Source organism: Populus euphratica, unplaced genomic scaffold (assembly GCF_000495115.2).
Source record: "Populus euphratica unplaced genomic scaffold, PopEup_1.0 scaffold689.1, whole genome shotgun sequence".
Taxonomy (NCBI): Eukaryota; Viridiplantae; Streptophyta; class Magnoliopsida; order Malpighiales; family Salicaceae; genus Populus; species Populus euphratica.
Window position 1 is genome coordinate 70,004 of NW_011500557.1, and position 5,232 is coordinate 75,235.

The following is a 5,232-nucleotide window of genomic DNA, read 5'->3' on the forward strand; positions in this document are numbered from 1 at the left end:
AAGATCAACAACGTTGCTAACATATTTTTTAGGACATAAAAGAAATTGTCATAGCAACAAGCTTGGTGGAAAGAATTCTTGGCCGAATATGATTTCATATGGGAGCACAAAACGAGGAGCCACAATCAATTTATGGATGCGCTCAACAAACGCGAGGTAATTGCTACCATTCTTGCTATTGTTCAGGTGGATTCGGACATACTGGGTCGACTTTGGCTAGCTACTAGGGAAGACGCAACATCCAAAAAGATGATTGAACTTGTACGAGAAGGGACAATATAGAGGTATTGGTTGGAACAAGACCTATTTTATGTAGAGGGGTCGAATCTTTATACCGAAGGGAGAGCTACAAAAATATTTAATGATGGAGACTCATGATCCGTAGTGGAGTGGACATCCAAGTAGGGAAAGGATAATTGCTCTATTGTTTACTGCTATCTTGATGGTTGGAGATGGGAGGAGAATATGCCATTGCAACTGGTAGCACGTCAATAGATGCAAAATGGGATCTCAGGGCAAGCAAACCTATCTACGAGATGCACATCTTCTTCCTTGTCCATGTACTCACAATGCATCCTACCATTGCTAAAGGAAGTAGATCGATACTAGAGAATGTCTATCATTGCTATCCCTTTCTATTGGAATCTCAATAATAGCTGGTAATGGTGGTCCTTGGTTGGAAGGAGATCTATATGTTTGAGGAGAGGCAAATTATAATGGTGAGCTTAAAAGTCTTGGTAGCATAGAGGGGAAGTAAATGTGTGTTGCCAAAGTAGAGAAGATTAGGGGTTTCTGCTAGAAGTGTGGGTTGCTAGTTTAGGTAGTGACCACAATAAAAGGTAAAGGGGAGATAGGTATTGGTGAGGGATATATTAGCTGCGTGGTTAGCCGGAGGTGATGGGGAGGATAGTTGAGAAGGAAAGAGAGATGGTACTCCCCCTCCCCCCACAATGGCTAGTTTTTAGGTTTAGGTGTTATGGTTAGGTTTTTTTTTTTTTTTTTACATGGGAGATTTGGAGAGGAAAATACAAGAATATTTTTTTATTTTATTTCGTGGTTCCCTAAAATTTTTTTCCTTTTTGTTGGTATGGCCACCTATTTATAGGTGTTCTTTATTTTGGCTTAAAGGTAAAGCAAACCAAGATTAATCATTGGATTTCAAGAATAAATCTCAACTATTTATTCAATAATTGGAGGCAAAGCAAAGAAAAATAGAACATTGCATTAAATAAATGGATTTCTTGATGAGAGAGATTTAAAAAAAAAGTTTTCTTAGCCCTAATTAACGTTGTTACATGTTTAACATGATCAATTTTTATGTTTCTTTAACCCCATTTTAGTACTTAAATATTATTTTTTGTACAAAACAATAGTCTGACTTTAGAGTGAAGTGCAAGTATCAAGACTAGTAATCATTAAAGTCTTTCTCTCTCACACGTATACCCCTGATGGGATGCATGAATGCAATCTACTTAAGGGGGAAAAAATAGGACCTAGTTTCTTTTAAATTATGTCCTCAAGTCGGTTGATAAAAAAAATCCTTATTTTTAGAAGTTGATAAAAAGGTCTCTCTCTCTCACTCTTTCTCTGTTTAAAGGTCTCTCTTTTTGTTTTGTGGCTTGCTCTTTCTATAAACATCTCACTCTCTCACTTTGTTTATTGGCTTGCTCTCTCTCACTCAATATCTCTCTTTAAAGGTCTCCCTCCCTTCCCTTCTATGTTTCTTAACTTGCTCTCTCTCTAAATCTTGTTTCCTCTCTAAAGCTGTCGCGAGCCAACGCGACATCGTCTGGCGACAGCGGAGGCTTTTGTCGTGCTTCCTGTATGAGGTGTGGTATGTTGGGAAGGTTTTCTGAATTTAATCATAGAATTATAATTAATGTTTAGGAGTCGCCACTTAGTATTATGATCACTAAGAACCTAAGGTCTACGAGAATCTAGGTAAGAGACTGGTTGTGCAAGGAGATAAACGCATCACCCTCAAAGCACTCTACTTAAGGTAAGTTGCATTATTGTTAGATTGCTTTTGGGTCTCTATTCGTTGGTCTTTTTTAAAGTTCAAGGCAGATCTCTCTTCATCAGAAAGTTTCAACCTTATTTGGTTAAATCCTACCTATGCTAAAGTCTAAATTTTAGCATCGCATTTATTTATACCTTGTATCTTTAACACTTGAGGGTGTACTTTATCGTATAATTTTACTCCCCACAAATATTAAAGTCGACATCTAGGCCCTAAAAAAATTAAAAAAAGATTTTTGACAAATTGGCCAAATCCCAATAGATAATCATAAACTAGTTACAATATCCAGTTTTGGACTTTTTTAAACATGAAAAAGATGTAATTGTTTTCTGAACAATATGCTTGTAAAATTTTTAGGATTTAGTCGTATGCAACAAAATATTTTTTTTTTTGCGAATGTTTTGAAATTATTTTTTTTGAAATATTTTGGAGAAAATCAGTATTTTAATACCGAATTTGTATTTTACAATGTAAATATACAACCTGATGTTATGCAAAATTAGTAGAAAAATATGCAAGAAAATCATAAATTTTTTGGAATGATTTTAATGAAAATTTTAGGATTTTTAAAAAAATAGGTATAGTCCACAACATGAATAGTAGACATGAATTATAATTCATGCCATTGTTCATGTGTGAATAGTAGAACGTGAATTATAATTCATGTCCTTTGTTCATTGGACAGAGGTAGCGAAGAAGAAGAAGGGAAAAGGGAGAGAGGGTTGAAAACCTGACGTAGTGGTGGTTTGGCCGAGGATGATAGTGTGCTGCTTGTGGTTGTAGCGGTGGAGGTTGGCGTTGGCTATGGGAGGAAGAAGAAAAGGTTACAAAGGAGAAAAAAACATGGAAAGAGAAGAGGGAGAGAGTTGTAGTGGCTACTTGGTGGGCGATTGGTGGTAGAAACAATGAGGGGCTGACATGAGGACGGTGGCTGAGGCTGTGATAGAGATGGTGGCCAGCAGCAGAGGAAGCAAAAGAAGAAAAAAACATGTGGAAGAGGTTGTAGAGAGGAGAGAGACATCGATGGTGCCTCTTGGTGGTTGTGCTGGCTTCTTGTGGTAGAGGTGATGGTAGGAAAACCAGTAATGAGGGTGTTGGTGGCTGAAGGCCACGATGGAGAGAGATAAAGGAGAAATGTGTAGAAACCGGAAGAAAAACTAGTTTTTTTGGTTGACTTTGAACCTGAATTTCTCCTCCCTCAGGCCATGAAATCCACCTCTATTTATAAGCGTTGGAAGAGGGCAATCTTGTCCATACTAGAAAAATATTTTAGCCCTTAATTTAGTTGGAAAGGATCCCAACTGTTTGTTTAAAGTAGGTATCTTGAGTTGTCAAATCTGTAGATAAAAGCTAATTAAATAGGCCTTTTAGGCTGTCACTAGAGATGATGTATAGTCATTTAGCCTGAACTGATCATATAGGGTTTTAAAAAAAGTACAGAGGATCATTTTCGTATAAGATTTGTCATATTTGGTGGACATTAGTTACATTAAATGCAACTACAAAACTGGTAACCTAACCAGTTTTTTTAGGGAAAAAAAAGATAATAAACAGTGATGAGTTCTGTTTTTGGCCAAAATTCATTTCAGTCCTTTCTCTTCCAATTATTTTTAATTGAACCCTAATTAACCTTAAATATTTTTTTATTTAACACAATTAAACCCCTAATTTCAATAAATTAACTTGGTAAAAATTAAATTTGATCTCTTAAACTTTCAATCTTCGTAATTAAGCCAAAATTAGGCTCCCAAACTTATTTGTTCACCAATTAAGCACGAAATAAAATTAATTTGACCCATTTAACATATAATTAAGTCCTTGCACTTACTTAAATCCTTTAATTGAACCCATATTAATTGTTAAACATAATTAAAATTTAATTTGGCCCATGATTAAATCAAATTGGCTTATTAAAAATTTAATTATACCCTTAGACTTAAGTTTTATGCAAATATGTCCAATAATCATTTAATTTGACATTGAATTTGCATTTTTCTCCATTTTTTAGCATAATGAGTTACAATTAGGTCTTAAATTTCCTTCAAAATTGTAGTTTGATTTCCTAGTTTGCTTTTTCCACGTTGCCAGCCTATTTTGAAGAAAAAAATGATTTTTAGGGAATAAACTAGAACTGGGTTATGACAACAAGTCTCTTTCTTTTTTGGCTTGCTACGTTTTACCATAAAAACCAGTCATAAGAGCTATTACCTCCCAAGCAAGGCACCACTTTACATAGGGATATACAAGGTAAGAAAACCATAATTGATGTCACAAGGCAACATTGAGTGGTGCGCTAAGCCTTCTAAGAGTGTGTTGGAAAGGAAAGATTTTTTAGTATAATCATAAAATTATGATTATGATTATTAAAAAACCTATGATGTGCAAAGGGAAAATGCATATCCCTTAGTGTACCTTACTAGAGGTAAGTCACATTGTTATTTGTGTCACTACACGACGTTGGGCGACGGCTCCAGTGTGGACGCGTGTATGGTACATTCATGCATCTGAACGCTGTGAACCGTTGGATATCGGATGAACAGATCCTACGACTGTGATTCGTTTGATCTTCAAGTTGATCGAACGGTCAGGATTGAATGGGCTACGATCTGGTGTGTCACGGTGTACCGAGTGCTCGATACACCTGCTGACGTGGTGCAACAGGATCGAAGGGCAGATTCTTTTAAAGGCTGAGATTGATTTGGGTTTTAATCTAGTGTGGTAAAGCCTATTGTATCCTAAAAAATCAAAGGCTCAGATCTAAACACTATTAGATCTAACGGTTGGGATATTTTTGGTATTTTTCAATTTGTTTAAAAAAAATTTAATATCTTACTAGGGTGAAGAAAAAGCATAAGAAAAATGAATAGTATCCAAATAGTAACCTAAATAGTAATGCTCGAATTCAAAATTGAAATGCAGAATGAATTTTTTTATCTTTTTCCTCCCCTCTATCTTGATTTCATTGGCTATTTATAGCCAATGAAATCAGATAACAATTCACGTGATTACAAAAATAATCACGGGATTGTTAAAATTTTCAAAGTCCACCAAGAGGTAGATTTGATCAAAAATAGTCTGAAACTTATTTTTTTATCGCGGTCGACATGGTGGGACCCGTATTAACCTAGTGGACTTGGTTTTGACCGAAAATGACAGTTTTGACCCGAAACAGCCCGAAACTCATTTTTCATCCGGGTCGACATGGTGGGACC